The sequence below is a fragment of the Somniosus microcephalus genome, chromosome 6, assembly GCF_052327205.1.
Source record: "Somniosus microcephalus isolate GS21.2 chromosome 6, FLI_Smic_1.0, whole genome shotgun sequence".
In the NCBI taxonomy this organism is placed as follows: Eukaryota; Metazoa; Chordata; class Chondrichthyes; order Squaliformes; family Somniosidae; genus Somniosus; species Somniosus microcephalus.
In genome coordinates, this window is record NC_140992.1 from 107,675,322 (window position 1) to 107,697,434 (window position 22,113).

Consider the following 22,113-nt stretch of genomic DNA (forward strand, 5'->3'; position numbering starts at 1 on the left):
ACACCCATCGTTCCTGTAATGAAGAGGTCATTGAGTAATACGCCTGGGGAACCAAAGAAGGTCCGCATCTGTGGGGATTTTAAGGTGACAGTGAACCCAGTCCTTCACACGGTGCAATATCCGCTTCCACGAATTGAGGATATTTTCGCCTCGCTATCTGGTGGTAAGCGCTTCACCAAAATTGATCTAGCCCAGGCACACTTGCAAATGGAGGTAGAAGAAGCTTCGAAACATTACCTTACGATCAACACCCATAAAGGTCTCTATCAATACAACCGGCTGGTGTTTGGAGTAGCCTCAGCTCCAGCTATCTGGCAAAGGGCGATGGATCAGGTCCTGCAAGGGATTCCAGGGACCCAGTGTTATTTGGACGACATCTTGGTCACGGGCGAAAATGACGGTGATCACCTCGCTAACTTGGAGAAGGTGCTCGCCAGATTAAAGGAGTATGGGCTACGAGCTAATCGCCACAAGTGCGAGTTTTTCCAGAAACAGATCTCGTATTGCGGCCACGTCATCGATGAAGAGGGGTTACATAAGTCCCCTGACAAGATAGAGGCAGTAGTCAAGGCTCCAGCACCGGAAAATGTGTCACAACTGAGGTCGTTCCTCGGGCTGGTAAACTATTACCACAAGTTTTTACCAAATTTGTCTACGGTATTACACCCGCTGAACACCCTACTGCAAACAGGGGTACCATGGAAGTGGGATGACGAACGTAGATGAGCTTTCCAGAAGTGTAAAGAATTGATCACATCAAAAGAGGTGTTGGCCCATTTCAACCCAGCACTACCAATTCATTTGGCATGTGATGCATCACCCTACGGCATTGGAGTTGTGCTGTCGCACAAATTCCCAGACGGGTTGGAGAGGCCAGAAGTCTTTGCGTCTCAGTCACTAACCTCAGCCGAGCGCAACTACGCCCAGATTGACAGGGAGGCCCTCAGCCTAGTATGGGGAGTAAAAAAATTCAACAACTATCTGCATGGACAGAAGTTTACCTTGCTGACTGACCACCAACCACTTGTCAGCAGAGAGTGCTGTGAGTTTGGGTAAGTGTGAGAGTTCTTTAATTGTTATTTCTCTTTAAATCATTCTTGATAAGATTACTTAAGCAGTTTAAGTAAAGGGGAAAAGTTAAGTATTTGGGATTCTGTTCGTTTAAGAAGAGTAAAACAAGGTTACACTGCAGTAGGAGTAAATTGGCACAGCAGGCAGTGAAAACCAGTTTTCTAACCAATCAGCAGGGGTGACTCATTTGGCTGTAAACAAACAAACAGTATAAAAAGATCATTGCTAGTGCGAGCAAGCACTGAGTGCGAGGTCAGCAGAGAGTGCTGTGAGTTTGGGTAAGTGCGAGAGTTAGGGTAAGTGGGGTGTTAGGTGCTCTTTTCAAACTTTAACTCTGTGGGTTGCAGTTAATAAGGCCTTTCTGGTGCAGAGTGACTGTTGGTGAACCATTTAACTGGTGTAATTAGAGGGATTGATTTAATTTAAATCCAATAAATTAAAGGGGATACTAGCATCTATAATTGGGCAGAGGGTGTCCATAACTAACAATAAAAATTTTAATTAATTACATAGAATGGAGCAGGTGATGTGTTACTGTTGCGAGATGTGGGAGCCGGTGAACCCCATTGAGGCTCACTGTGATTACGTCTGTGAAAAGTGTCTGCTGCTACAGGAACTCCAGCTCTGAGTTGATGAGCTGGAGACTGAGCTTCAGACACTGCGACACATCAGGGAGGGGGAGAAATTCCTGGACTCTGTGTTTCAGGAGATGGTCACACCGTTGAAGTTAATTAATTCAGATGTAGCCCATGGTCAGGGACAGGATGGTGTGACTACGAGTGAGGCAGGTACGGGGATCCAGGAGGTAGTGTTGGAGGAGCCGCAGCCCTTGCTCTTATCCAACAGGTTCGAGGTTCTTACTCGCTGTGGGGACAGGAGCAGGGACTGCAGGGAGGATGAGCAACCTGGCCACAGCACCGTGGAATAGGGGGCCATTCAAGAGGGGGGAGTAAATAGAAATGTTGTAGTGGTAGGGGATAGTATTATTAGGGGGATAGATAGAGTTCTCTGCAGCCAAGAGCGAGAGTCCCGTAGGCTGTGTTGCCTACCCGGTGCCAGGGTTAAGGACATCTCCTCTGGGCTGGAAAGAAACTTGCAGTGGGAGGGGGTGGATCCAGTTATCGTGGTCCATGTTGGTACAAACGACATAGCTAGGACTAGGAAGCCGGTTCTGTTAAAGGAGTATGAGCAGCTAGGGGTCAAATTAAAAGACAGAACCTCAAGGGTAATATACCTGAGCCACGAGCGAATTTGGCTAGGACAAATAAAATTAGAGAGTTAAATGCGTGGTTCAAAGACTGGTGTGGGAGAAATGGGTTTTGCTTCCTGGGACACTGGCACCAGTACTGGGGCAGGAGGGAGCTGTTCCGTTGGGATGGGCTTCACTTGGCCAGTGCTGGGGCTAGAGTCCTGGCGGATCATATAACTGGGGCTGTAGAGAGGGCTTTAGACTAACTAGTGGGGGGGAGGTTCCTAGAGAGTAAATAATAAAAATGACAACAGAGAAGGTCATAGACTTAGGTAGCAGTGGGGAAATTAAAAACCAGAGTGTGTCAGGAAGGGGCAGAAGGTATGGAGTAAAAGGTAAAGTAATAAAAAGGGCAAAAGCAGGAACTAAGTGTCACAAAACATCTTTGAAAGTTCTCTATCTGAATGCACATAGCATTCGTAACAAAATAGACGAGTTAATGGCACAAATAATTACATATGGGTATGATCTTGTGGCCATTACAGAAACATGGCTGCAGGGTGACAATGCCTGGGAATTAAACATACCAGGTTATTTAGCGATCAGGAAGGACAGGCAGGAAGGAATTGGAGGTGGGGTGGCTATGTTAATAAAGGAAGGAATCACTGTAATACAGAGAAATGATATTGGGTCAAAAGATCAGGGTAATGAAACAGTTTGGGTGGAGATAAGGAATAATAAGGGGAAAAAAACACCAGTGGGCGTAGTCTATATGCCTCCGAACAGTTGCAACTCTGTTGGACGGAGTATCAATCAGGAAATAGTTGAGGTTTGTAATAAGGGAACATCTATAATTATGGGGGATTTTAACTATCATATTAATTTGACAAATCAAATTGGGCAGGGCTGCCTTGAGGATGAGTTCATTGAGTGTATTAGGGATGGGTTTCTGGAGCAGTATGTAACTGAACCGACCAGGGGGCAAGCAACCTTAGATCTGGTCCTGTGTAACGAGACAGGATTAATTAAAAATGCCCTAGTAAAGGATCCCCTTGGAATGAGTGACCATAACATGGTTGAATTCCATATTCAATTAGAGGGTGAGAAGGTTGGATCTCAAACAGCGTGCTAAGCTTGAATAAAGGAGACTATGAAGGTATGAGAGCGGAATTGAGTAGAGTGGATTGGGAAAATAGATTAAAGGGTATGACGATACATGATCAGTGGTGTACATTTAACGAGTTATTTTACAACTTCCAAAAAATATATATTCCACTGAGAAGAAAAGGGTGTAAAAGAAAAGACAGCCATCCGTGGCTAAGTAAAGAAATTAAGGATAGTATTCAACTAAAAACAAGGGCATATAAGGTAGCCAGATCTAGTGGGAGGATAGAGGATTGGGAAAACTTTAAAAGACAGCAAAAAATACAAAAAGATTAATTAAGAAAGGGAAGCTAGATTATGAAAGTAAATTAGCAAAAAATATAAAAACAGATAGTAAGAGTTTTTATTGTTATATAAAAAGAAAAAGGGTGGCTAAAGTAAATGCTGGTCCCTTAGAGCATGAGAGCGGGAAATTAATGGTGGGAAATATGGAGATGGCAATAACACTGAATGAATATTTTGTATCAGTCTTTACATTTGAGGACACTAAGAATATCCCAACACTGGACAAACAGGGGGCTATAGCGGGGGAGGAGCTAAACACGATCAAAATCACTAAGGAAGTGTTACTCGGTAAAATAATGTGACTCAAGGCGGATAAATCACCTGGACCGGATGGCTTACATCCTAGGGTCTTGAGGGAAGTGTCGGTAGGGATTGTGGATACATTGGTAAAAATTTTCCAAAACTCCCTGGACTCGGCTTAGGTCCCGGCAGACTGGAAAACTGCCAATGTAACACCCTTATTTAAAAAGGGCAGTAGACAGAAGGCTGGAAACTATAGACCGGTTAGCCTAACATCTGTGGTAGGTAAAATTTTGGAGTCCATTATTAAGGAGACAGTAACAGGACATTTGGATAATCATAATTTAATAGGACAAAGTCAGCATGGTTTTATGAAGGGGAAGTCATGTTTGACAAATTTGCTGGAGTTCTTTGAGGAAGTAACATATAGGGTGGATAAAGGGGAACCAGTGGACGTAGTGTATTTAGACTTCCAAAAGGCATTTGACAAGGCGCCACACAAAAGATTATTGCTTAAGATAAAAAATCACGGGATTGGGGGTAATATTCTGGCATGGATAGAGGATTGGCTATCTAACAGAAGGCAGAGAGTTGGGATAAATGGTTCATTCTCAGACTGGCAATCAGTAACTAGTGGTGTTCCGCAGGGGTCGGTGCTGGGTCCCCAACTCTTTACAATCTATATTAACGATTTGGAGGAGGGGACCGAGAGTAACATATCAAAGTTTGCAGATGATACTAAGATGGGGGGGGAAAGTAGTGAGTGAGGAGGACATAAAAAACCTGCAAGGGGACATAGACAGGCTAAGTAAGTGGGCAGAGATTTGGCAGATGGAATACAATACTGGAAAGTGTGAGGTTATGCACTTTGGCAGGAAAAATCGTAGAGCAAGTTATTATCTTAATGGCAAGAAACTGGAAAGTACTGAAGTACAAAGGGATCTGGGGGTCCTGGTGCACGAAACTCAAAATGTTAGTGTGCAGGTGCAGCAAGTGATTAAGAAGGCCAATGGAATGTTGGCTTTCATTGCTAGGGGGATAGAATATAAAAATAGGGAGGTATTGCTTCAGTTGTACAAGGTATTGGTGAGACCGCACCTGGAATACTGCATACAGTTTTGGTGTCCATACTTAAGAAAAGACATACTTGCTCTCGAGTTAGTAAAAGAAGGTTCACTCGGTTAATCCCGGGGATGAGGGGATGGACATATGAGGAGAGGCTGAGTAGATTGGGAATCTACTCATTGGAGTTCAGAAGAATGAGAGGCGATCTTATTGAAACATATAAGATTGTGAAGGGGTTGGATCGGGTGGATGTGGGGAGGATATTCTCGATGATGGGTGAAACTAGAACTAGGGGGCATAGTCTTAGAATAAGGGGCTGCTCTTTCAAAACTGAGATGAGGAGGAACTACTTCACTCAGAGGGTGGTAGGTCCATGGAATATGCTGCCCCAAAAAGCTGTAGAAGCTACATCATTACATAAATTTAAAACAGAAATAGACAGTTTCCTAGAAGTAAAGGGAATTAAGGGTTACGGGGAGCGGGCAGGAATTTGGACATGAGTCTAGGTTTGGATCGGTCATGGCCCTGTGGGTAGCGGAGCAGGCCCAGGGGCCGTGTAGCCTGATCCTGCTCCTATTTCGTGTGTCTAATTCTGTTAGATTCAGGAGATGGTTCTGTGATAGTAGATTGGCGGTTAGGATCAGATCAGCCATGATCTTATTGAATGGTGGAGCAGGCTCGAGGGGCTGATTGGCCTACTCCTGCTCCTATTTCTTATGTTCTTATGTTCTTATGTCTCCATCTTTAATCCTAAGAAGGGCGTGCCAGTAATGACTGCACAGCGGTTACAAAGATGGTCCCTGTTTCTCGGGGCGAATCAATATGAAATAGAATATAAAGGCACGAGACAGCATGGGTACGCTGATGGGCTATCGCGCCTGCCACTGCCTACTGTGGAGGAAGCACCAGCAGTGGACCCTATCGAGATATTTTATTCGTCGATAATTGAACGATTGCCAGTAACAAACGCGGATATAGAGAAGGAGACCCGCAATGATCCGACGCTGTCACGGTTATATGTTGACGGTGAGGGGATGGCCAACACATGGCGACTCACTGTTGCCAGCATTCTCATCCAGAAGAGAACAGCTGTCAGTATGCCAGGGGACAGTGATGTGTGGACCCAGAGTGGTGATTCCACCCAAGTTAAGGGAGAGAATGCTAAATGAGCTGCATGAAGGTCATCTGGGGGGAGTGAAAATGAAAAGCCTAGCTAGGGCTTATGTGTGGTGGCCGGGAATCAATCAACAAATCGAAGACCTAACTAAGAGCTGCTTAGAAGGTCCAAAATGCACCACCACATGCCCCTCTACACCCATGGGAGTGGCCCTCCTCTCCATGGCAATGGGTGCACATTGATTTCGCTGGTCCATTCATGGACTCAATGTTCTTAATAGCAGTGGATGCTCATTCAAAGTGGCCTGAGGTGATAAAGATGTCTTCAACCACTACAGAGAAAATGATTGCAGTCCTACGGACCATATTTGCCAGAAACGGTTTGCCAGATCAGATCTGCTCTGATAATGGACCACAGTTTGTGTCCGACGAGTTCCAAAAATTCATGAAAAGGAATGGGGTAAGGCATTACACATCCACCCCGTATCATCCAGCCACCAATGGACTGGTTGAGAGGTTCATACAAACCTTTAAGAAGGCGATAAAGGCCATGTGCGACGAGGAAATTCCACTACAGCATAAGATGGACAATTTCTTATTAGCCTACCGAAACGCGACACATGCAGTTACCAACCAGACCCCGGCCATGATGTTCTTTAACCGAAGGTTGAGGTCTCGCCTGGACTTGCTCAGACCAAATGTGCGAAGAAATGTTGAGGACAAACAATTCCAGCACATCAACGAGAAGCCGACAAGGAGCTTCAATGTAGGGCAACCAGTCTTGGCCCGGGACTATCGAACAGAGAAGTGGCAACCCGGAACGATATGTATAAGGCAGGGGCCATTAATGTACACAGTGGATGTTGGGGAGAACGTTGTGAGACGCCACGTCGATCAGATCTTAGCATCACAGGAATGCGTCAACCCCATGTCTCGAGTACCTGGGGATGAACCCGACATACCGGTAGCATTTACTTCAGACCCAGTAGCAGTGGAACCCGATGAACTACCCAATGAAAGGGGGTCAGAATCGCCTCTGCACCAAGAACAAGAACCTCCGGAAAGGCGCTATCCCGAAAGGGTCAGGAAGCCGCCCCAAAGACTGAATCTATAAATGGACTTTTGTTACTGAATGTACATGTAAAAATGTAATTGTTTTTTGAATATTAAGCGGGTATTATTAATCTAAAAAGGGAGGAATTGTTGTGTATGTGCTTTAAGTCAGAACTGCTTTTTGCAGCTCCTGTATACTGTAGTACCGGCAGTGACCACACCGGTATATAAGCTGTGCGCATGCCTCTGTACCCCAGTCTAGAGATTACCCTCCTCCAGTAAAGACCTGTTATTGTTTATGTACAGCATCCGTGTAATTATTTATCCACTGAACCACGGATCTAACACTACCCCACCTCCCTTTCCTTTTTGCCTATCTTTCCTGAATATCGAATACCCCTGGATGTTGAGTTCCCAGTCTTGGCTATCCTTGAGCCACATTTCCGTAATCCCAACCAAATCATATTCGTTTACCTCTATTTGCGCAGCCAATTCGTCCACCTTATTACAAATGCTCCTCGCATTAAGACACAAAGCCTTCAGGCTTGTTTTTGTAACGCTCTTAGACCTATTAGAATTATTATTTACTGTGGCCACGTTTGATTTAAACCGTTGATTTCTCTGACTGTCACTTTTGTTTTTCTCCTCCCTATCTTTTGCTTTTATCCCTGTTTCCCTTTCCTCTGTCTCCCTGCTCAGGTTCCCTGTTGTGAGGGATTGTTTGATGGCAACTTGTTTAGAAGTGCACAGTGTCAGATTGTCACATCTCTCAAAGGTTTTGGAAATACCCAAGGCAAGGACAGATGATTCACCCAAATATTCAAAAGCAGAGTCACAAGCTCACCGGTTGAATAGTCATGCCGAAAGCTACAGTGGTGATCATGGATTAGTCAAGAAATTCCAAAGTAGGGGACAATTTAAGAGTTCAAAGAAGCTTCCATAACTTTGGAAAGGACAAAGGGTAGTAGAAGGATAAAAGGGATTAGCTTTTTTAGACAGGCTAAATATGAGCAAATTTCCAAGGAGAAGTAAAGGGAAATTGGGAGTATAAGAGATGGTGTAGGACAGAGGCCCACATTTTGCAGACTATGGGTGGGATGCCATTGTGACCAGAGGGCTATTGCACTGTGAAGACTGGAGGATCTGATAGATCTGATGGGATAAAACTTGTGGTGGGGGTTGGGGGGGGGGTGGCGGCTGGGGGAGATTTTATCTTCTTACTCTGTACTACCAACAATTTAAACATGGTAGGAAGATTTGGAATGTTCGTGATTACCAGTCAAATGACAAATACACTTTGAATGAATATGGTTCTAACTTGAGCAGAAATAACATTCAGAGGACGTCTTGTTGCCATGTGTAGGATGCATCTAATACATAGCAACCAGAGGAAATCTTCCTTGGTGTTGGTCCTAATGGTTTAAAAGATCGCAGAGACAGAGGGAGGTTTGATTATGTCACATTGAAGAAAATAGAAAAGTCTAGTCTAGTCTTGAATGGAACGCTTTAATATCTCTCCAATTTCCCAGCTGCATTTTTGATCACAATCAGACTGGCATTGAACAGAGCGCCGTCTTTTGTGGAAAATGCCTGCAGAATAAAAATGATCAGATCCCCAGCCTGATTCAGTAATGCTAAGGTAAACTCAGTTATCGTGGAGTGACCTTTACTGAATTAAATCTATTATTGCTTCAATCTTCTGTGTTTAGTTAGTGAGAGCCTAGTTCTGAAAACTCAATCATGCTGTCATTTGGTTAATGAGGTGAGTCCTCAATTAATTAAGAAAAAAACTTGATGGGAAGACTACTTTTATGGGTGGTCATTATTTTTTGGAGTTATTTTTAGCATTAGGCTTTTTCACCAGAGACAGTTTGTGTTCTGTTTGGAACTGGATGTAGCAGAAGGTATTCAAACTAATGTTTGAACTTCAGGAGCAATACATTTTTTATAACTGCTTTTGCTTTTGCTTTCAGGGATTTAGGGTATTAGAATTTTAGTACACGTGGGTGGAGAGGTTATTTCTCAGTCCTTTCAAGTAACTTGTATTTCAGAATAATCACATTACATCCTGTTGAATGTCAACTGTACTTTTTAGCAAATCTACACGTATCTCCTTGTTTTAACTTCATTGGCATATTTTGTATCAAACAGTCATTTTGTATCAAACACTGTCGATGAAGTAATTGTCATAAACTTTAGTTCCTTTTAGTAAATTACTGTATATATTTATTATTGATTTTCTTATGACTCGACCCCAGTTTTAGTGTCTGGTTCCTATGGCAATGCTGTTTTATCTTTGTATTTTCTTCCATTATTTTATTGTTAGCCCTGTTCATTGGAATTATATTACTTGGACTGGTACCTTAGTTTATTTTCTATTCGGAGCAGTTTTAAATGTTCTACATAATGTTTACACTGCTGAGATTTGTAGAGAAAAATCTTTTAGAATCTAATTTTCCTGAAGGTATATGGAACCTCACACCGTCCAGCTCCCAAATCCCCAACCAATTTTCCAGGCCTCGCATTTTGAGTATTAGGCTAAGTTATCACCCTTACAACATTTTCCCTCAGGCTGGAAGGTTTCAGTGAAGTAGACAATGACATAACTTGCCAGTTGTTTGCTTGATGCGCCATAAGGAAGTGCTAAGACCTATTGGGGGGAAAAATTCAGTTGGTTTGTGCCTCCTGTTAGCACCTTAAGAGGGCACTAATGGGGTGCAAAGCAACTAGCGCCCGTGCGCGGCGATGTTTGCGCTGCTCACGAAATCAACCAGACATTTTGCGGTGGCACTAAACACTACCGTCACAATCTCCTGCGCTGGCAGATTGTGACGTCAGTTGAGTGTGCAACGCCCCGGACCGGATATTGAGTGGCGCCCCCTGCCTTACCGCCTGCCGCTAGCAACAACAGGTTGAGGGGAGCGTTTTGCAGTCAGGAAGGGGTTGGGGGAACGTTATTTAAAGGTGGCCGCTTCCTGCCTTTTTTTGTTGGTGACATTTTTGCAGCACGCATTCTGAGAGAGAGAGAGAGAGACTTCTGGAGAGATTCAACGTTGTGTGAAGGAGTTTTGGGTACTGAGCAGCACTTTGCAGGTTCATTTTGATTTGCCCTTCCTTGTATCCATTTAGAACAGACTGTGGGATCTGCACTCTGAGCTCTTTCCCTGGGCCTCTCCATTGTTCTTTCCAGCAGATTTGATGTACAGGTCTCTCCAGGCCGAGATTGAAGGCTGCAATGAGCTGGATGTGGATGGAAAGCAAGATCAACCCTTATTTTTAAGAACTGGCCGGCGCCATTATGTCTGTGTTCCATTGTTGACTGACATCGCATGAGCTTTGCCAGCGCTCTGAGGTAGCATCTCGCTCCTCGGCCTTTGCACCTTAAGCCAGGTGTGTAGCGCCTGATTTAGCGCTCCAATCACCTCCAGGGGCGATAAATGCCAAGTTTGCAGTCGGAGGTGATAATTAGCGCCAGGCACTAATCTTTGCGCCCGGCCGATAATTGCGTCCCAAATGGGGCGATACTGAATTTCTCCCCCATTGAGTCAAAGCCTTTAAATAGCAATTATGCCATAAAATGGTGCAACTTGAAGAAATGTTTTATTGTGTCGGACTACAATGACAATATGATTCTCTTTGCAAGTACTGGTTAATTAGTGTTAGCAGTGTATTTCTGGTTTCTCTGTAAAGAGCACAAGTGATTGACATTGCCATTGGTGTTGCACCTAAAACGTCACAACAATTGAGAGTTCTTCCAAAAGTCACCATGAGATTCTCAAACAAAAAGGGACACTTTGGCCCCGATATTTATGGGGAGGCAGGAGGGAGCAGTGGGGTGCAGGGGGTTGGGGGTGGGGAGTTCTGGATTGGAAACCCGGGAGTACCCTGCAGAAATTAATAGTAGGACGTATTTACATTTTTCACCAGGCTTCCCGCCCGACAGCCAGTCTGATTGATAGGCTGCCTGCCTCGTGGTCGGGGGTGGGGGGGGCGGGTGGTCGTGGTCGGGGGTGGGGGGGTGGGTGCTCGTGGTCGGGGGTGGGTGGGGGCGAGTGGTCGTAGTCGGGGGAGGGTGGGGGGCTGGGTGCTCGTGGTCGGGGGTGGGGGCTGGGTGCTCATGGTCAGGGGCGGGTGGGGGGGCGGGTGCTCGTGGTCGGGGTGGGTGGGAGGCGGGTGCCTATGGTCGGGGGTGGGTGGGGGGACGGGTGCTCGTGGTTGGGGGTGGGAGGCGGGTGCTCGTGGTCAGGAGTGGGGGCTGGGTGCTCGTGGTCGCGGGTGGGGGCTGGGTGCTCGTGGTCGGGGGTGGGAGGCGGGTGCTCATGGTCAGGGGTGGGAGCTGGGTGCTCATGGTCGGGGGTGGGAGCTGGGTGCTCGTGGTCGGGGGTGGGAGCTGGGTGCTCATGGTCGGGGGTGGGGGCTGGGTGCTCGTGGTCGGGGGTGGGAGCTGGGTGCCCATGGTCGGGGGTGGGGGCTGGGTGCTCATGGTCGGGGGTGGGAGCTGGGTGTTCGTGGTCAGGGTTGGGGGGCGGGTGGGTGTTCGTGGTCGGGGGTGGGGGGGCGGGTGGTCATGGTCGGGGGTGGGGGCTGGGTGCTCATGGTCGGGGGTGGGAGCTGGGTGTTCGTGGTCGGGGTTGGGGGGCGGGTGGGTGTTCGTGGTCGGGGGTGGGGGGGGCGGGTGGTCATGGTCGGAGGTGGGTGGGTGTTCCTGGTCAGGGGGGGAGGCGGGTGCTCGTGGTTGGGGTGGGTGGGAGGCGAGTGGTCTTGGTCACGGCTTGGGGGGTGGGTGCTCGTGGTCGGGAGTGGGGGCTGGGTGCTCATGGTCGGGGGTGGGAGCTGGGTGCTCATGGTCGGGGGTGGGAGCTGGGTGCTCATGGTCGGAGGTGGGAGCTGGGTGTTCGTGGTCGGGGGTGGGAGCTGGGTGCTCGTGGTCGGGCGTGGGGGCTGGGTGCTCATGGTCGGGGGTGGGAGCTGGGTGCTCGTGGTCAGGGGTGGGGGCTGAGTGCTCGTGGTCGGGGGTGGGGGCTGGGTGCTCGTGGTCGGGGGTGGGAGGCGGGTGCTCGTGGTTGGGAGTGGGGGGCCTGGGTGCTCGTGGTCGGGGGTGGGGAGGTGGGTGGGTGTTCCTGGTTGGGGTTGGGGGGGCGGGTGCTCATGGTCGGGGTGGGTGGGAGGCGGGTGCTCGTGGTCGGGGGTGGGGGGCGGGTGCTCCTGGTCGGGGGTGGGGGCTGGGTGCTCGGGGGCGGGGGTGGGAGGCGGATGCTCATGGTTGGGGGTGGGGAGGTGGGTGGCTGTTCATGGTCGGGGGTGGGTGCTCGAGGTTGAGGGTGGGGGGGCTGGGTTCTCGTGGTCGGGGGTGGGTGGCAGGTGCTTGTGGTCGGGGGTGGTGGGCGGGTGGTCATGGTCGGAGGTGGGTGGGTGTTCCTGTTCGGGTGGGAGAGGCGGGTGCTCGTGGTCGGGGGTGGGGGCTGGGTGCTCGTGGTCGGGGGTGGGAGCTGGGTGCTCGTGGTCGGGGGTGGGAGGCGGGTGCTCGTGGTTGGGAGCTCTGTGCTCGTGGTCGGGGGTGGGAGGCGGGTGCTCGTGGTCGCGGGTGGGGAGGTGGGCGGGTGTTCGTGGTCGGGGGTGGGTGCTTGTGGTCGGGGTGGGGAAGTGGGTGCTCGTGGTCGTGGGTGGGTGGGGGGCGGGTGGCCGTGCTCGGGGGTGGGTGGGGGGCGGGTGGTCATGGTCGGGGGTGGGTGGGGGGTGGGTGATCATGGTCGGGGGTGGGGGATGGGTGCTCGTGGCCGGGGGTGGGTGGGGGGCGGGTGGTCATGGTCGGGGGTGGGTGGGGGGTGGTTGATCATGGTTGGGGGTGGGGGTTGGGTGCTCGTGGTCGGGGGTGGGAGCTGGGTGCTCATGGTCGGGGGTGGGAGCTGGGTGGTCGGGGGTGGGGGCTGGGTGCTCGTGGTCGGGGGTGGGAGGCGGGTGCTCGTGGTCGGGGGTGAGAGGCTGGGTGCTCGTGGTCGGGTGTGGTGGGGTGGGTGGTCATGGTCGGAGGTGGGTGGGTGTTCCTGGTCGGGGGGGGGAGGCGGGTGCTCATGGTCGGGGTGGGTGGGAGGCGAGTGGTCTTGGTCATGGCTGGGGGGTGGGTGCTCGTGGTCGGGAGTGGGGGCTGGGTGCTCGTGGTCGTGGGTGGGAACTGGGTGCTCGTGGTCGGTGGTGGGAGCTGGGTGCTCGTGGTCGGGGGTGGGAGGCGGGTGCTCGTGGTCAGGGGTGGGGGGGCTGGGTGCTCGTGGTCAGGGGTGGGGAGGTGGGTGGGTGTTCGTGGTCGAGGGTGGGTGCTCGTGGTCGGGGGTGGGGGGAGTGCTCGTGGTCAGGGTTGGGTTGGGTGGGTGGTCGTGGTCGTGGGTGGGGAGGTGGGTGCTCGTGGTCGGGGGTGGGTGGGGGGCGGGTGGTCGTGGTCGGGGGTGGGTGGGGTGGGGGGTGGGTGGTCGTGGTCGGGGGTGGGTGGGGTGTGGTTGGCCGTGGTTGGGGATGGGTGGGGAGGCCGGTGTTCGTGGTCGGGGGTTGGTGGGGTGGCGGTTGCTCATGGTCAGGGGTGGGTGGGGGGCGGGTGGTCATGGCCGGGGATGGGTGGGGGGCGGGTGGTCATGGTCGGGGGTGGGTGGGGGAGCGGGTGCTCATGGTCGGGGGTGGGTGGGGGTTGAGTGCTCGTGGTCGGGGGTGGGGGTCGAGTGCTCATGGTCAGGGGTGGGGAGGCAGATGCTCGTGGTCAGGGGTGGGTGGGGGGTGGGATACTCGTGGTCGGGGGGGGAGAGATTGCGGAGTAGGGAGGGAGGCCTGGGAAACCCAGCTGAAATGGGTTAAAAATAAAATGCCTGTGACAATGAAGGCACGCAGCCTTCTTATAAGCTTTTACTGTTCATCGTCGCCCTCCTCATCCTTCTCCTCATCTGAGGAAGCTATGCGACGAGCCACTTGTACCTCAGACAGCTGCAAGCCACGATGCTGTGCCATGTTGTTAAGTGCACAGCAGACCACGATGATTCTGGAGACCCTGGCTGCTGAGTACGGCAGGTCTCCACCTGATCTATCAAGGCATCTGAATCGCATCTTCAGCAAGCCGATGGTTTGCTCGATAATGGATCTTTTGGAAATATGGCTGCAGTTGTAGCGCTCCTCAGCTTCGTTTGATGGCCTCCTCAACAGCGTCATTAGCCACGTCTTCAGGGGATAGCCCTTGTCTCCAAGTACCCATCCGCAAAGTTGGTCTGGTGGACTGAAGTGCGGAGGCACACTAGACTGCCGCTGGATAAAGGCGTCATGGCAACTGCCAGGGTACTTGGCACAAACATGCTAAATTTCCTTATTGTGGTCACACACCAGCTGCACGTTGAGGGAGTGGAAGCCCTTGCAGTTGACAAAAATACCTGGATTGTGATGGGGTGCCTTAAGGGCCACATGTGTGCAGTCAACAATGCCCTGCACCCTTGAAAAGCCTGCCAGATTAGCAAATCCAACCGCACGCGTGGTTACACTTGCTTGATCCTTGGAGAAGTTGATATAATTGTGCGCGCTGGCAAAGAGGGCATCGGTTTCCTGCGTGATGCAAGTGTGTGCAGCAGCCTGGGAGATGCCACTGATGTCTGCTGTTGATCCCTGGAATGAGCCTGAAGCAAATAAAGTTGAGTGCGGTGGTGACTTTTATAGCCACTGGTAAGGGTTGTCCACCCGCTTCTCTGGGCTCCAGGTCTTGCTGCAGCATTGCGCAGATGTCACCTACTACCTTCGCGAAAGTCTGAGCCTCCTTTGGCACTGCTGCTCAGTCATGTTGAGGTAGCTCATCCTTTGTGTGTAAACACTGTTTTGTGGGTATCTCCTGCGGCGACGTGCTTCCCCGCGTTGGCACCTTCTGGCTGTGCAGCTTCAGGTGGATGAGCAGCAGGTTGGCGCTCCTGTTGTTGCTCCTGCTGTTGGTGCTGCTGTTGTTCCAGGTTCTGCTGCTGCCGCAGCTGATCTTTGTCCGAATCTGAGGTCCAGGAGGAAAGGAAATACAGGAAACTTTCGTTTAACCGGAGATTAAATGTCCGGAAAGCTCTATCTACCGGCAAAATTCAGGAGCCGTTTCCTATAAGTTTTTTTACTTCTCATTGCTTTTTTTTTCCAGTCAGGCTCTGCAAGATCTAGCTGCAGCTGTTGCTTAGCTACAGAGATGCTTTTAAGCTGCGGCCGACTGTTTTGAAGCTGTAGGGTTTGTTGATTCAAATGGAGCTCAAAAGCTCCGTATGTTTTAACATTAGCGCTGGTTTCTACGGCAGTTTTGATGGTACGGCACCAGCTCGGTCCCGTCAGTGCCGGATATCAGAAAGTTTCCTGTAAATGGTTCCCATGCTGCAGGTATATACTTCAGTTGAGGAAGCACTCAGTCAAGGTGGGGAGAGGGGTTTCCCTGGAGGTCACAGTGGAAATGGATCTCAGCTTCAAAACTTCCACAATGAGTAGGCCTGCAAAAAGTTCTTCCAGACCTGAGAAAAGAAAGTTCTGCCACCTGCAAATTATCATTGGTGAAAACGCCTTTTTAATGGTGGAGCTGCAGCTGTTAATAAGCCATCCACTTGTGAGCCCACCAGGATTAACTGGCATGTTCCAGGGGAGACATGCAGCACACGGGAAATGTGTTAAACTCAGAAAGACCTCTCAAAATGGCATTATAGAGGCACTTAAGTGGTTGTTAAGTGCCTTAAGAGCCTATCCCACCTCTTGGAGGCAGGACCAAAACGGGGTCTGAAAGGCTGCTTTTGGGAAAGTTGCTCAGAGGCGGGTTGGAGGCGTGATCGGAGCCTAACAACATTTTTGGCAACTTTCCCACCTGACCCGCCTTCAAACCCTCCTCCTTGGGCCTGGCAAAATCCAGCCCAATATTGTTTCTGTTTGCAGCTATAAAACAGATTATGTATGCTCCATTCTCTATACAACAGCTGAAGAATGTAGGCAAACATGGAATGTTCATGTGGCCTGTCAAGCCTGCTCCTTCTACAGGTCTTGTACTATTTATCCTGTCATGGACTTTGGGTCATCAGTTTAAGTGAAATTGGTTACAAGAGGGTACCCAATCTTTGTTGAATGGAGAGAATTGAGGCGAATGATTTATAACTGTGATATCTTGAGACACAGCATATATATGCAACAGCACAACACGGCTTCCGGTAAGAACTGTACTGCATGTGGCTTTATTATTATATACATCAGTAGTCCACCAGGTGGCTCTATTACACTTCTCCCTCCTTATTGAAGAAGTTAATCACAGCAAATAATCATTGTATGTGACTTGCATGGTAAACACAACTCCTGGTATACATTTCTCAAATGGAATCCATTTTATGTTTCCAAATTCTACTATAGAATTCTGTAACACAAACAAAAGATATGAACTTATTTTCCATATTTACAGATTAAACTTAATCACTAGTTTTCTGTTTCGAAGAGGATACCCTCTTTCTTGAACAGAACTTTCAGATCTTGTTGTAGGACTTTAACTCATTCTAGACTGAGCCTGTGGAGAATTTTTCTCCAAGGGCTGACCTTGATCTACATTTGGACTCTCTACATTTTCAGACTATTTGTTTGCCTGACTCAGGCTCAGACTTAAATTCTGACGTTGTCTTGGACTTGTTTCTGGTATGTCTGATGTAGGATTTGCTACTGGTGCTCTACTTGTAACGAATCCGGCCTTGGGTGACTGTCTGTGTGGAGTTTGCACATTCTCCCCGTGTTTGCGTGGGTTTCCTCCGGGTGCTCCGGTTTCCTCCCACAGTCCAAAGATGTGCAGGTTAGGATGATTGGCTATGATAAATTGACCCTTAGTGTTAGGGGGATTAAATACGTGGGGTTAGGGTGGGATATGTGTTGGTGTAGGGGTTACGGGGATCGGGTGGGATATGTGTCGGTGCAGGCTCGATGGGCCGAAATGGCCTCTATCTGCACTGTGGGGTTTCTGTGATTCTGTGAAGACTATCTGACTCATCAGAATAAATTGAATCATCCCAGCTTCCAACTCCTTCCACACCTGTAGGTAAGATATGATTAACGTGAACAAACCTAACCTTTCCATGATCAAACATCTTGACCAAATATGTGCGAAGGCCACATATCTTCAATACTCTTCCTGGTAACCACTTTAACCATTTATGGTGATGGTTCTTCACTCAAACCTTCTGGTTCAACTTCAAACTTTTCTCTCTAACTCTACCTTTATCATATCTCTCTGCCTTGATTGTTTCTCTTCTACGGACTGTGCCAAGTTTGGCTTTAACAACGAGAACCTGGTCCGTGGCTCTCGTTTGAGAAACAACTCTGCTGATTTTCTACCAGTAGTGATATGAGGACTATTCTGATAGGTAATCAGAAAATTTGCCAGTTTGTGGTCCAACGACAACTGACATTTCTTTGGATTTGGATCCAATATTTGCTTGATGAGGGCACGTTTGACAATTTGTACTGTGCGCTCCTCTGCACCATTTGAAGCAGGGTGGTACGGTGGAACTTTAATATGTTTCACACCGTTTCTGCTCATGACTTGTGTGAATTCTTCTGAACAAAATTGCAGCCCATCATCAGACACAATTTCTTCTGGGAGGCTGTATTAAGAAAGCAATCTTCACAAATTGTCTAGTGTTTTGCTTGTTGTTATTATCTGCATTGGAAGCACCTCTACCCACTTCGAGTAACTATCTATCACTATGAACAATTGCTGTCTTTCTAGCTCAGCAAAATCTACATGTAGCCTTTGACGTAAGAAAACTACTAAGCACTTGGTCTGAGTATAAAACAAGGCTTTAATCAACTGTTCCACAACCATGAGTTCTAGTTACATCACTAGTTCCTGGTTACAAAAACATCCTGCGCAAGCTGAGCCCACACCTGAGTATTTATACTTTCCTTGGACGGCGCCACCAGCTGGCCGCCCAGTGTTATCTCATGAGTCATTTCTACATGAATGGTAAGATTCATGACAACCTTTGCCACACTCTGGGAGGCCATTTCCATGGCTGTAATGGTACTGATGGTGGTTTCTTGCTCACCAATTGACATGTACACTGACTGACTATGTACTCTATCACTCTTTATCTAAACCTGGCCACCATAAGTAACTGCATGCAAAACTCTTGGTCAAGCACATTCCCAGGTGTTGGTCATGAAGATCTCCAAACAATTTAGACCTGAACCTATTTGGGATAACCAATCTTGCTCCCCACATGATACAATCTTTATCCACTGACAATTCATTCATACGACCAAAGTACGGATGAATATCTTCCTCTGATACCTGGTTGGGCCATCCATTTGCTATGTAATCATATGCCTTTGACATAATTGGGTCATGTTTGGTGGGCCTACCTCTCTTAGGCAGCTCTCTTAGACAGTCCCTCGGGACCGAGGATGACTTGCTTCCACATTAAAAATGAGTTCTCAGGTGACTGATCAGTCCAATGCGGGACCTACAGTCTCTTTCACAGGTGGGTCAGACGGTGGTTGAAGGGACGAGTGGGTGGGGTGCTTGGGTTTGTAATGTATGTACCTTTAAGGGGGAGAACTACTTTTTACAGCTCCTGTATCCTGTAGTACCGGCAGTGACCACACCTGTATATAAACCCTGAGTAGTGATCTGTACAGTCAGTTGCAGTTTGAACCACGTTGAGTAAACAGCTGTTGATCGTTCCCTGCAGTCTGTTGTCTGACTATTGAAGGACACAACATTAAGATACACGGATCTAACATTGGCGACGACGCAGATTCGAACCTACCTGCAACTCTGCATCACCTCCCAGGATTCGCTCCTGGAGAACAGTGGAAGGAGGTCGAGTCCAGAAGCACGGGCGTTGACCACGGGCAACCGCCCAGTCGTCCAGTGGAGATTTGAGCATCGCAGGGGAGGCTGTCGAGAGCCAGGCTTGGCTTTCCAGTCACGGTGGTCCAGCGAAACGGGCTGGCAACAGGTACTACGCAGACCCTTCCTGGACAGCGGCGGCTAGAGCCGACCGAGCGGCACAGAAAAAGGCCGAGCAGCGTCGATGGGGGAGAGAGAGAGGGCAGAGCACACAGGGCGCAGCCGGTGTTCAGGGCCGAGCAGCATCAACAGGGAGAGAGATGAGAGAGAGCAGAGCGCAGCCGGTGTCCAAGGGCCGAGCAGCGTCAATGGGGGAGAGAGGCGCGCAGGAAAACACGAGGCGCTGCCATTGCCACGAGGACCGCAGAGAGCGGCATTGGCAGCAGTGCAGGAGCAGCGCACAAAACCCACAGGGCGTTGCCATTTGCCACGAGGACCGCTGAGAGCGGCGTTGGCAACAGCGCGGGAGACGCCATTTTAAGCCGCAGCGGGGAAGAAAGGAAAGCGCGGGTGACGCCATTTTAAGCCGCAGTGGGGAAGAAAGGAAAGCGCGGGAGACGCCATTTTAAGCCAGTCTAACCACACCCGAAAATGACGAAGAGTGGCAGTATCACAGCGTTCGACAATGAAGTCGAAGATTGGACGACATATGTCGAACGCATAGAAGTATACTGCAAGGCGAATGAAGTGCCAGATGACAAGAAAGCGCTGGTATTGTTGAATTCAATGGGTGCAAAAACGTATGGCTTACTACGAAACCTAGTAACCCCAGAGAAGCCAGTAGAAAAGGATTTTGAAAACATAGTGTCAATCCTACAGGACCACTTAAACCCCACACCACTGCTGATAGCAGAAAGATTTAAGTTTCACAAAAGGAACCAGCATAAAGATGAAAGTAATGCTGAGTATTTAACGGAACTGCGCAAGCTATCGAAACACTGCCAGTTTGGAACGGGACTAGCAGATACCTTAAGGGACAAGTTTGTGTGTGGGCTTCAAAGTGAAGGAACCCAGAAACGGCTTCTATCAGAAAAGGATCTTACGCTGGACAAGGCTTTCAGCATTGCAGTATCACACGAAGCAGCAGCACGGGGCGCTGCAGAGATACAACGGAGACCGCAAGAATATGGCACAAATGAAATGTCATACGGAACAGTGAAGTGCTATCGCTGCGGCAGAACAACACACGACCATAATGATTGCTGGTTCAAGGACAAAGTGTGCAGACAGTGTGGAAAAGTAGGACACATAGCAAGACTCTGCAGGTCGGGAAAGAAAACCAGCAGCAAGAAATCTCCACAGGAGAAGTACAAGAAGGTACATAAGGTGACGGAGAGCGGTTCAGATGAACAGAAGAGTGATACAGACTCCGGAAGCAAGGAGCTGGGTTGTCTGAAACTACATAATGTGATCAAAACGGAGGTTCACCAAACTATCTGGGTCACGCTCAAGATAGCAGGAGTCCAAGTGAAAATGGAATTGGACACAGGATCAGCCCTAACAGTCATAAACCGAAGGAACTACAAGCGGCTATTCTCACATATACCCTTGAGAGATACAAAGATTGTCTTGAAGACGTACACGGGGCAAAAATCTACCCCAAAGGAAAAATAAGGGTGAACGTTATATATAACGGCAAGGAAACACCAAAAATGGACCTATATGTATTGCCAGATGGAGGACCACCACTACTAGGACGTGAATGGATCCGGAAGATACAGCTAGATTGGCATTCCATACAAGCACTGACTGTAGATGCCAAAAAGGATAACGACATCACACCTGGTCGACTGTCAAAAATGCTAACTGATGCACAAGAAGTGTTCCAGCAGGGACTCGGAACACTAAAAGGCGTAACAGCGACGATCAAAATAGAGGAAAATGCAAGCCCAAAGTTTTTTAAGGCAAGACCGGTACCTTATGCGATCCGCCCAGCCGTCAAAGCAGAGCTGGAAGGTTTGGAACATTCAGGAGTACTGTCCAAAGTGGACTGGAGCAAGTGGGCTACACCCATCATTCCTGTAATGAAGAGGTCGTTGAGTAATACGCCTGGGGAACCAAAGAAGGTTTGCATCTGTGGGGACTTTAAGGTGACAGTGAACCCAGTCCTTCACACTGTACAATATCCGCTTCCGCGGTTTGAAGATATTTTCACCTCGCTATCTGGAGGGAAACGCTTCACTAAGATTGATCTGGCCCAGGCGTACCTGCAAATGGAGGTAGAAGAAGCCTCGAAACAGTACCTCACGATCAACACTCATAAAGGTCTCTACCAATACAACCGGCTGGTGTTCGGGGTAGCATCAGCTCCGGCTATTTGGCAAAGGGCAATGGAACAAGTCCTGCAAGGGATTCCAGGGACCCAGTGTTATTTGGACGACATCCTGGTCATGGGCGAAAATGACAGTGATCACCTCGCCAACCTGGAGCAGGTGCTCACTAGATTGAAGGAATATGGGCTCCGAGCTAATCGCCACAAATGCGAGTTTTTCCAGAAGCAGATCTCGTATTGTGGCCACGTTATTGATAAAGAGGGGTTACATAAGTCTCCTGAAAAGATTGAGGCAGTAGTCAAGGCTCCAGCACCGGAAAATGTGTCACAACTGAGTTCGTTCCTCGGGCTGGTGAACTACTACCATAAGTTCTTGCCGAATTTGTCTACCGTACTACACCCACTGAACACCTACTGCAAACGGGGGTACCATGGAAGTTGAGTGACGAATGTAAACGAGCTTTCCAGAAGAGCAAAGCATTGATCACATCAAAAGAGGTGTTGTCTCATTTCAAACCAGCACTACCAATTCGGTTGGCGTGTGATGCATCACCCTATGGCATTGGAGCAGTGCTGTCGCACAAATTCCCGGACGGCTCGGAGAGGCCAATAGCCTTTGCGTCTCGGTCACTAACCTCAGCCGAGCGTAACTACACCCAGATTGACAGGGAGGCCCTCAGCCTAGTGTAGGGAGTGAAAAAGTTCAATCACTATCTGCACGGGCAGAAGTTCACCTTGCTGACTGACCACCAACCACTTGTCTTAATCTTTAATCCAAAGAAGGGCGTTCCGGTGATG